Below are 11,576 nucleotides of genomic sequence, written 5' to 3'. Positions count from 1 at the left end.
GTTGCAGGAAACCTGTCCGTCTTGGCAACTTACGGCGGCTCATCATCAGCGGCGTAAAGCGGCAGGGCGGTTTAGAAGCAAGGCGATCGCACGGGCGGTTCATTACAGGCGCGCAGCCGTACAGGAGCACGTGGAAAAACCGGACGCCAGGGGCGCACCGCAAGGATGAGGCGGCGGCGGAGGTGCGCAACAATGCGGGGCGACTCGGCCGTGTGAGGAGGCGTCTCAAACGTGTTGACTCGGGAGGGAACAGCTCGAAGCTTGTTTCAGTGGTTTGGCATAAAAAGGGAAGAGTCGGCGGCGGTTGAAGTAGAAACCAGCGCGGCCGCGGCCAGTGGCGAAGGCGGCTTAGCGCGAATTGCACGGATTGTAAACCGGCAGAGGGCGCTCGGAACGGCGAGCCGGAGCCGGGCTGGAGTGCGTCAGCAATGACTCGGGGACGCGCTTCAGGCGACCATGGCAGCGGCGGCTCTTCGGAATAACACACGAATCGGTTTGAGGCAACGCCAGGGATGGAGGCAGTTTACTGGCATGGCCATGGCAGGAGCATGCCGGCGCGAGATGAGGCCGAGGGCAAGTCGGAGTGAAGTTGCAGAGTCGAAGGTGATTTAGATCGGGCTGGCTCCTTGGCGAGTTAGGCAATGACTATGGCGTTTTGGAGTAGTAATTTTGGAGCAGAAGCCACGGCGACGGAGGCAGATGCAGGGCGATGCACGGCGGCCTGATGCAGAGGCGGAGCCAGCGAGGCACAGCGGAGGCAGCCTGATGTGGTGAATCCGGGTCGGGTCCTAATCCGTTTCCGGGTCGTGGCAAACCAGCAGAAGGAGGTGAGTCGCGCTGCGGCGGCTAGGAGTCGAAATTGGGATGGCCTGGTCACGGGCGCTCGGAGGCGCGAGGCAGTGCAGTCGTGGCCTCAACAGTAGCAGAGGCGAGGTCGCAAGGGTGGCTCGAGGAGAGAGAGCTGCTCAAGGTTGTTCATAAGAGCCAACAGGAGGCAGGCGCAGGCCGGCGCCGGGTCAGAGCGAGGCAGGTTGCGGCCTACGATGGCCTTGAGGCGCAGGCGCCGAGTTAGAGCCAGAAATAGGCGGCTCAAGGCGTGGCCCGACAGAAGCGACAACAATGATAGCAGCGGCTCTGTGGCGAGACGCGGTGTAGAAGGCCGGAGTGGCGGACAGTTGCGGCAGAACCAACGCGGGCAACGCAGGAGACTAGGCAGCGGACTTCTGCGGGCGTCTGGTTTGAGGCGTGGTGCAACAGAGGTGCGCCGGTGAAGCACGGCTGCAGCGGCAGCAGAGTCAGATTCCAAGTCCTCCTCGAGATCCTGGTCGTTTTGAGCAATCCAGCTCCGGGTCGTAATTGATTTTGATGAGATGTAGCAACTGACGCATGATCCTGATGATATACCCCGTAATACTTGGGTCGCGCTAACTGCCACACGTGTGGCAGGAAGGGAGACACACCACACGTCTCTAATTTAAACAGATTGCTACGTCATCGTATGCATGTATGTAGGAATTTTTTTGGATTTTCAGTTTTTAAAATGTTTTATCTCTTAAACGGAAAATCCGATTGAAAATCTGTTTCCACCATTAAACCCTCGCGATGAGATCTTCGAAACTAGATCCCATGTTGATATGTTTTGATGAAAAAAAAATTGGATTAAAAGTTGCCATGTCTATTGCATATGAATTGCCATGATGTTTACACTAAAGTTGGCATGATATGTTTCAGCTATTTTATTCTATATTTAAAAGTAAATTTTGACATTTATAAAACGGGGAATTAAGAAACTAGACTTGCTATGAACCATAAACTAAAATCGTCATGATACATGCACGTAAAATTGCCATGGTTCATACAAAAAATAATTTTCATGGTCAAAGTACTGGAGTTGCCATCATCAAAATACTAAAATTGCCATGATCTACAAACTAAAATTGCCACATGGCAACTTTAGTTTAAGCCATATGGCAACTGCAGTGTAAACATCGTGGCAACTTTTGGCAAAAAAAAATTTCGTCGAAACATATCAACATGGGGTCTAGTTTTGAAGATCTCGTCGAGACAGATTTAATGGTGAAAACAGATTTTTAGTTCGCTTTTTTATTTAGGAGATACAACATTTTTAAACCAAAAACCAAAAAAAATTCTGCTGATGTCATCTATTCATACGTGGCAAAATGAGTGGTGATGGAGGCGTGTGGGCGATGTGCAAACACCCACACGTGTGGGCGTTAACATTTCCGTAATACTTTCCTTAATACGTCTAGAAGTCCATCAAAAGCTGCAGAAACTTTTGGGTCCGAATAACTGTCACACGTGTGGCATGGACGGGAACCCGCCCGCACGCCTCGTGTGGCATGGACGGGAACCGGCCCGCACGACCATGTCCGCGCGCACAAAAGCATGGCCCGCACGTCCGGTGTGTGGCAACCCCGCCCGCACTGCCCCGTCCGGGCCAGACGACCCGCTGCCCGCACGACCCAGCCGTTCCCGGCCTCCGATCCATCCCCTCTCTCGCCTGCCGCCATCGTCCCCCACCTCTCAAACCCCGACCTCCGTCGCCGGCCATCTCTGGTTACCATGGTAACCAGGGCAGATCCGTAGGGCGCTCCCACCGCAAACCACACCCCAACCCTCCCCACCCCGAGCCCCCCACTCCAACCCAGCCCTCCAGAGACGATCATCTAAAACCAGGTGAAATCTCCCGATCTCATCCTTCTCATCCTTAAGGCTGAAAAATCTCCCGATCTTGTACTGGGTCCATGCTATAGGGGTAGAACACTGCATGGTTCGGTGTATATTCGCAATTGCCAGGCAGAATACACCAGATCTGCCATGTACTACGTTTGACATTAACTTAAGTTCATAGTTTAATTGACGCAAGTAGTTGGGTATGAAATGGATGAGTAGGAATCCCTAAAAAAGGGCAGGAAGGATAATTTTTGGAATGAAGGGGGTGGGAAAAATTAATTGCCACTTGTGTATAACGACAGTTGCCACCTTTCGTTGTCAGTAGCTGCCACCTATTTTGACTTGTTGCTTGCCATCCCTATCTTCTATGTGCAAGCAGCAGAAGAATGCAATTCTTGTGGATTGTTGATGCCTTCTTGTTCATCCAGTGATTGAGAACACATCGGAAAGAAGCGAGACATGGAAAGAATGAATCACGAAGATGGCGCTGATGCTTGGGGTTCTCAAAGGCCAGAAACGCCCCCTTGGGATGCATCAGAGTACAGTCAACTCATCTCCGCAGGGCCGTTGCTGCCAGTACTAGAACAGTATGCAGGCGTAGGTATGATGCGTGATAACAAAAGAAGAGAACAGTTGCCATCTTCGCAACGATGAAGATGACATTCTACTTATGTCATACACTGTCATTTTTTCGCAGGTTCTTATGACCAAAACACTCATAGGGGGCCCCCGTGGCAAGTTCTGTCACAAGGCGCTAACACTGACAAATGTACGGGCAGCCAACTTCAACTAGCTAGTATGTCTAATCAAGGTAATGCAAAACGAAAAAAGAGCACATACTGCTGTGGACATGAAAAATGAACATGCAAAAAAACTGGCAAAAGGACTCACGAGTTATCACGAGTGAAAATGCAGAGCCTTCATGCAGCACGTGGCATCAGGCAGCACCCATGTACCTGCCATCGACGTCATAGACATGTGAGTCCATAAAAAAAGTGAAGTTGCGGATGCTCAATTAGCAGAAGGAGCATAGTTGACAACTACAATTGCCATGACTGGACATCTACAGTTGCCATGAATTAAAAACTACACTTCCCATCCCTGGACAACTGTTGTTGCCATCCCTGGACACCTGTAGTTGCCATGGAGGAACAACTGCAGTTGCCATGCCAGTGCAACTACATTTGCCATGCCATGGCAACTACAGTTGCCATGAAGGAACAACTGCGGTTGCCATAACGATGCAACTACAGTTGCCATGCCAGTAAAACTGCAGTTGCCACATCAGGGGCAACTGCAGTTGCCGTGCTAGCACAAAACTGCATTTGCAATGAATTGACCAACCACTACTATGCTTACAGGTTATTATGCTGGTGGTAACCTGGCAAACGTCTCATGGAAAGCTTCACAAATTGCAGGTGGAGCACGTCATTATGGTGTCACAGACCACACAAGATGGTCAAATGCAGCACAACAAGGTAAGGAAAAAACTGAACCACAAAAAACAGCGCTACATTTGTTATTTGTAGTTATTTGTAGGCAAAACAAATAGTTGCCATGTTTGTTGAACAGTAGCTGCCATGACTGGACAGCTACAGCTGCCATACATGTCCACGCGCAGACTCACGGCTTGCTGTTTGAAATGATGTCATGCCAAAACACTCGAAGATGTTGTGATCCATTGCGATACACATGTTATCCAAACAAAAATCTTACTCTCGTACCTGTTTTTTCTATTACAGGGCCTACAACTACACTGAACAGCGGCGCGGGGACATCTACGGCGGGGAGCTCTGAGCGCACGGAAGACGCGTTCCACCAGCCAGCAGGCAATCATGCCGCAAACAATTTCGAGTCAGAGTCGGGAATGGCAATCATTCCAGCAATGCCGACAAGCACCCCTTTGAACACAAGCACTGGCAAGACTCAATTAGATGGAACTGCCGCCAATACCGAAGTGAATGATGAAACTGACGACGACGCACACGAGGATGAAGATGGTGGGCAATCAGAGATCGTGGTACCTCAGCCACCGTACATTGGGCAGAGATTTGAATCATTCGAACAAGCAAAGGAATACTACCAGACATATGCACAGTTCCATGGATTTGCGGTCAACACCGAGTACCATAGGAAAATTAAGAAAACTAACGAGTACAGCAGAGGTGAGATGAGGTGCCACAAGGCACGGAGGAACAAGAAGGGGAAAGGTGTTGCGCCTGTCGTTCCAGAACGAAAGAGAGGTATCATTCTCAAGACTGAGTGCCCTGTCCGGTGTAAGCTAAACGTAGATGGAGCACTATGGGTGGTCAATGAATATTTTGACGAGCACAACCACCAACTCATAAAGAAGTTCGACCTGGTAAAATTTCCGACCGCCCACAGAGGGTTCACCCCCGTCGAAAGGCAATTCGTAAAGCTGCTACATGATTGTAACGTCGTTCCATCAAGAATGGTACAGATACTATCTCTCATCCACAGCAAAAAGGGGGACTTTGAGTAGCATGCCGTACATACCAGCTAACGTCACAAACCTACAGGCCAAGTACCGTAGAGAGAGCAAGTTGGCAGACATAGAGGCCACACTGGCCTACTTTGATGAAAAAGCGAAGGAAGATCCAGATTTCTTCTACAGGATAAGGTTGAACGATGAGGATCGTGTCAGGAACATGTACTGGGTGGATGGTGCTGCAAGGAGAGCCTACAAACATTTCCGAGATTGCATTTCATTCGACGCGACGTACCTCACCAATATGTACAAGATGCCATGCGCTCCGTTCATAGGAATAAATAACCGCAATCAGTCGTTGCAGTTCGGCTGCGGGCTCGTCCGGAACGAAGACACGGATGGGTATGTTTGGCTGTTCAAGACCTTCTTGGAGTGCATGGATGGACTTGCTCCGATGAACATAATAACAAACCAAGATTTCAGCATGCGTGCAGGCATAGAGGAGGTCTTTCCGTTGGCAGTGCACAGGCACTGCAGGTGGCACATTATAAAGAAGGCTGAGGAGATGCTAGGACCGTTCTTTGCTGACCGTCCAGAGCTGCACAAGGCATTCAAGCTGTGCGTGGACCACAGCTTGACGGTGGAGGAGTTTGAAAGGAGCTGGATGGTCATGACTGAAACACATCAAGTCCAAGACAACGAGACTCTTGTTAGCCTGTGGGAGAAGCGAATGTACTGGGTGCCGGCCTACTTCATGCAGTGCTTCTTCCCCTTTCTGTAGACTACGCAGCACAGCAAGGGGTTCAATGCTGTTTTGAAGCGGTACGTCAGCCCTGGCAACTCATTGCTATAGTTTGCCAAGCAGTACACAGCTTTGCAACAAAAAATTCTAGGATCTGAGCTACAGCAAGAAGCGACCACAGCACTAAAGCAGCCAAAATTGCTAACGTATTTACCGATAGAGAGGCAAATGAGCAAGATATACACCAACAAGATCTTTAACAAGTAAGTCAGTTGCGTTACAGTCTTATTTGCAGAAAAAGCACCAAGTCAGTAGGTGCCTTATAGAGTGCAATGCAGTTGCCATGATGTGCAGTTGCCATGTTTAATGAAATACTGTTTGCCATGCTTACTCAGCTGCATGTTCCCATGTTCAATGAAAATTCTATTTTGCCATGCTTGCTCGGGTGCATTTTCCTTGTTGAATGAAGTTCAGTTGCCATGTTTAATGCACTGTGCTTCCATTGGGGCATGTTGGCATGAAAATGCCAATGTCAACTGGAAAAAATGTTATATTGGCGACACATATGCTGAAATGCAGTTGCCATGTTTAATAAAATGCATCTGCCATGTTTGTTGAAATGCAATTGACATGTTTACTCAACTGTAGATGCCATGTTTAAATAAATGGGCAGTTGCCATGTTTTATGCAATGTGCTTCCATTGGGGAATGTTAGTGTGGAAAAATGACGATGTCCAGTTGAAAATGTACTATAGTTGCCATGTCCAGTGTACTACAGTTGCCATGTCTAGTGTACTGCATTTGCCATGTCTAGTGTACTGCATTTGCCATGTTCAACGTACTATATTTTCCATGTTCAATGAACTATGTTTGCCATCTTCAAACAAAATGTATTTCTATTTCCATGACAACATAAGGTGGTACAAGAAAAGAGCGCACGATAGTTTAATAGAAAACACACAAAACTTGCAGATTCCAGGAAGAAATAAAGAGTGCCAGCATGTTCACGGCTTTCCAGGTGGACGAACATACGTTCAAGGTGTGTTCTATTTTGGGCATGTCAGATTCAGATCCTGAAGACCCGGACAAAGGAAGGAACTACTTCGTCAAAGCCTCGATAGGCGAAGGCGAGTACTACTGCCAATGCTGCAAGTTCGAACGGGACGGCATTGTGTGCTATCACATACTAAAAGTAATGGACATGAACGCTGTGACACGGATGCCCCGTCATTTCATAAGGTGGTGATGGACTTGGGACGCTGACGACGCCTTGGCGCCGCAGACAACACACACAGTTCTGGTTGTGCATGACGAGAGACCTGAGTCAACCATGGAAGCCGTGAGGCACGTTGTGTTGACAAAGAACTATGCTGAGCTAATTGATGAAGCGTGCAAGAGTGATGAGACAGCGAGAGTCGCAGAAAAACACAGGAAAGGCACTGAAAAGAGAGCTTGATGAGATCAAGTGTGCCTTCATCCACGGGGCCATCATCTGAAAACTCGGAGATAGGATCTGGAACAGCAAGCAGACAGACCCAGGTCAGGAACCCACCCCGTTCTATCACAAAGGGTCATCCAAGAGAGATAAGGTACAAGTCGGGATTGGAGATCCAAGCAAAACACAAGAAAACAAAGAAAGGGGCAGGCAATCAATGAGCAAAAATTGGGGCGATGTGACATGGTCCTTGTGGACATTTTGTTTTGTACCCTAGATGATGAGAATTTTTTTTAAAAAAATTGGGAGAATGACTCTTGAGGGGCATCAGAAGTGGAAGGAAAATTCATTGAATGGATAAATGCAGTTGCCATTTTATGGGTACTTAATCTGCCATGTTATGTGTAGTTAATCTGCCATGTTATGTGTAGTTGGTCTGTCATGCTATTTTATACTAAATATGCCATGCTATTTTATACTAAATATGACATGCTATTTTATACTAAATATGCCATGCTAGTTGTACTGGATCTGCCATTTTAGTTGTACTGGATCTGCCATGTTAGTTGTACTGTATCTGCCATGTTAATTATGCTGGATCTGCCATGTTGGTTGTACTGTATCTGCCATGTTAGCTGTACTGAAAATATGCCATGGTATTTGTAATGACTCTGCATGTCATATATTTCCATGACAATACGACACGGTTTAGAGACACATAGTGTGTTGTGTGCAAATGTATGGGAAACAAGTTGGAAAAATCGTAACGTGCATAAACCGCAGCAAAGGTTGTGGCTACATATCAACCTACCCATGCTAGCCGGTGCAGTTAGCGATGAAAAAGAAGAAGCAAAACAGCCAAAATGAAAAATGACAATGACTTTCACTACCCATGTCTGATGAACTACATTTGCCATCTTTTTTAAAACATCGTAGACGCATTTGAAACAGCAAACCGGTGCTAGAAATGATGAAACCATTGTAATAATGACAAACATAAAAACATATCTGCTGTAACGCCTAAAATAGGTTCATGTCCACACATATATTACAGAAACTATTCAAATGTCGCTCACACACCACCACTACATAGTTAGGCTACACAGGGTTGTAGTCATAACATAGCACACAAACATAGTTTTCAACGAGAAACAAAGAGATAGTACCTTACATTCCTCGGCAACAGAATGTAAGGTATGCGTCTGGTGTGTAACGCCACGTGATCACTTGTACTTCTTGATGACTTTCTTGACAGCTTCCTCCATGAACTCGTGTGCTCCGGACCGCTTGTTGAAATCTTCATTCGTCAACCAGTTCCATGTGTAGATTTTCTGGAGCTCAACGACCGTTGCAGCTGTGATAGGAGGGACAATTCTGCCTTCCCACTTTGTAAAGTATTCCAGCGCGTGAAAGCCACAGTCCGTCCTGCACGAGGAAAAGAGTCAGGTGGACACGCAAAAAGGACAGTCGTAACAAAGATAGACTTCAATTCAGATGTGACAACAAAAGAGGGGTTGGATTGATGTAAATGACACATGAAGGAAGGAAGAAATTACGTGTTCCCTTGCTTCGCAGTCGCCACATACTCAGTCGGGAAATGCCTGATCTGGACCTTTGAATGTTCATAGTGACGGTTCCATGTCTCTTTGAGGTTGTTAATGAAGAATTCGGCATGCGTAGTAAGGTCTGCATCAGCTTCCGAACGGATTGAATCAAGCACCTCAAAACATTGGTTCTTCAGGTCAAGACAGATCGCATAGTGGTGACCACACTTGTCGTGTGGGTCATGTGGTGCAAGCTCCTGGAACATGGGGAACATGACCTGCATTTAAAAGTGAAGAATGAGAAGCAGAGTTCACATAAAGAACAGCAGGAGGGACAAGAAAATTAGAATCACGTAGAATGTTTGGTTATGGGTGGGGGTAGTTGAAAGAAAGTTGCCGTCCATGTATGAACAAAATGTGCCGTGTATTTTACTATCAAGTTGCCACATAGTTTGCACGGGATGCAAAAATCAAGAAGTCAGTGTGCACAGCAGCTGTTGCCACATGAAAACATCTGCCACATAAACACAAAGTGCAGATGATGGAAAAAAACCACACCATGTGAAAAAACATTGCAGACAGGGAAGGAGTACTCACATATTTCTTCAGTGTGAGCTTGAATTCACCGTGTTGAGAAAAATTCTTCCTCGGGATTTTGTGGTGGAAGTCACCATCCCATATTTTGCAGGTCACATTGTAATGCATGATTATCTTGTCGGCACACACATCGGTGTGATTGTTAATGTAGTCGATCCCGCATGCAACTACATTCGTCGACATTTTACCGTTTGGCCTCACGGACTCGGCAAGATCACCCAGCTCGACGTACGTTGCTCCGCATTGAATGACTTTGGTTCTGTCCAAACATAAGCTGTATGAAAACGATATGACATGGAATAATCATGCCTACTAAGTAAAAAAAATATATGAAAGAACTAAAACGTAAGCGGATCATGTATAGAAAGTACGAAGAAGATGAATGGTAAAAAAGGAGCAAAGCAAAATGAGAGATTATGGGGTGTGGTCATTTATGCTTTTAGCTCCTTCATGTGCTTGCTGCTGGCCCTCGCATTTCCAAACCGCTTGACGATATCATACAGCTGGGTCTGTTCCTTAGTGGCCCTGAATTCGGGCTCGTAGTCTTCTGCGGGAGGTGGGTGAACTACACTCTTCTGCCTCACAGAACCAGGAGTGGCACTCCTAATGGTATCCTCAGATATCGTATCTGCAGGCACATCGGAACTTGATTGCATGCCCTTGCCCACGTGAGGACCTCCTCTACAATGCTGCCTCCTCAATCATGCGGTAAGCTTCATCAAGTGACGTTGAAATCTCCTCAGGGGTGGCTGCAATGATAAAAAAAGTGGGTTAGGATACCTAGAAAATCAAAAACAGATGGATTGTGAGAAGATAGGGTGCATGATGTGAGATGTAGGTAGAAAAAGTGGGGCAGTTGCCATGTGTGGTCCAACTACAGTGGCCATGTTGTAGCAACTACAATTGCCATGTAGTTGCACTGTAGTTTCCATCTAGTTGGACTGTAGTTGCCATGTCACAGCAACTACATTTGCCATGTTGTGTCAACTCCATTTGCCATGTGATTGCCGTATGAAAAAATGCAGCATGGAAACAAAAAATGCAGGCAACATGGCGTGGCAAATCCAGTTGCCATGTGTAATGCACTGTATTTGCCATGTGACAGCAACTACAGTTGCCATGTTGAATCAACTTCAGTTGCCACGTGGTTGCCCAAATGTCAAATGCAGCATGGCAGCAAAAAAATGTAGGTGACATGGTACATCAAATCCAGTTGCCATGTCATCACATGTCAGTTGCCATCACAAGTGAGAACCCCCCAAAATATATGATTGGGACAAAAGTCAAACTACAAAGATGTATACAAGAAAAATCATAAGGACATGACAAGTGTACCTTGCACAATCGGCTCTGCGAACTTGACAACCTTCCTGCCCTCGACCATTGGCTGTGCCATCATTGCGGGCATGCCTCCTGGGAAAGCAAAGGCAACTGGCATAGGATCTTGCACCACCGGTTGATCTTGACTGATGCCAAGGCTGAAGCTCGGTGGGGTAAAGGCCATTGGGTGCCTCTCATTCCTACTGGCCGGACCCCGAACGACTTGCGGGGCAGAATCCAAGGGTGAAAGATCGACAAACATATCTGAATCGGCCGCTACAGAATGATCGGCCTTATTTGTAGGGCGGGGCATGTTGTTAGTGGTATCAGCCGCAGCTTTCATGACAATCTTCTTGTTTGGGCTGTAGGGGACACCGACATTGACTGGGAGCCTGGAAGTGCGCAGATTTATGCTAGGGATTTCCACTACGGGTAAAGGCGCAGTCTGCTCCAGTTTTTCACCTGTGTCACTCGTGTCCGGCTTGACACCTGCATCAGTTGTGCTCCGGTCTTCCGGTTTCTCCATCACATTGCTTTTGGTAGGTGGCGGGAACAGTGTGGACGCAGGAACATAACCAGACTCGTCTCTCCTGCTCCTAGCTACAGCCGGTGCGTTGGGTATGTCTGTTGGTTGCTTGCGGGGGCTACGACGCCTAGGTGGAAGACCAGCATGTGAAACAGTCGCCTTAGCAGTATCTGCACCGACAGGACCTGGAGCTGTTGTGCCAGGACTCTCACCTGTAGATGGCATATCCTTGTGAACTGCCGCCTCAGCCGCTTCTGTCATGGACACAG

The 11,576-nt window shown here is 47.4% G+C and overlaps 1 pseudogene; it reads left to right on the top strand.

The window, feature by feature from the left end:
* Positions 1-531: 531 nt before the first annotated feature.
* Positions 532-10,173, top strand: LOC119300170 (annotated as a pseudogene).
* Positions 10,174-11,576: the final 1,403 nt, after the last annotated feature.

The sequence above is a fragment of the Triticum dicoccoides genome, chromosome 5A, assembly GCF_002162155.2.
Source record: "Triticum dicoccoides isolate Atlit2015 ecotype Zavitan chromosome 5A, WEW_v2.0, whole genome shotgun sequence".
NCBI classification, from domain to species: Eukaryota; Viridiplantae; Streptophyta; class Magnoliopsida; order Poales; family Poaceae; genus Triticum; species Triticum dicoccoides.
Note: the sequence above shows the minus strand (reverse complement) of the source record. Positions and strands in the feature narration are given on the sequence as shown.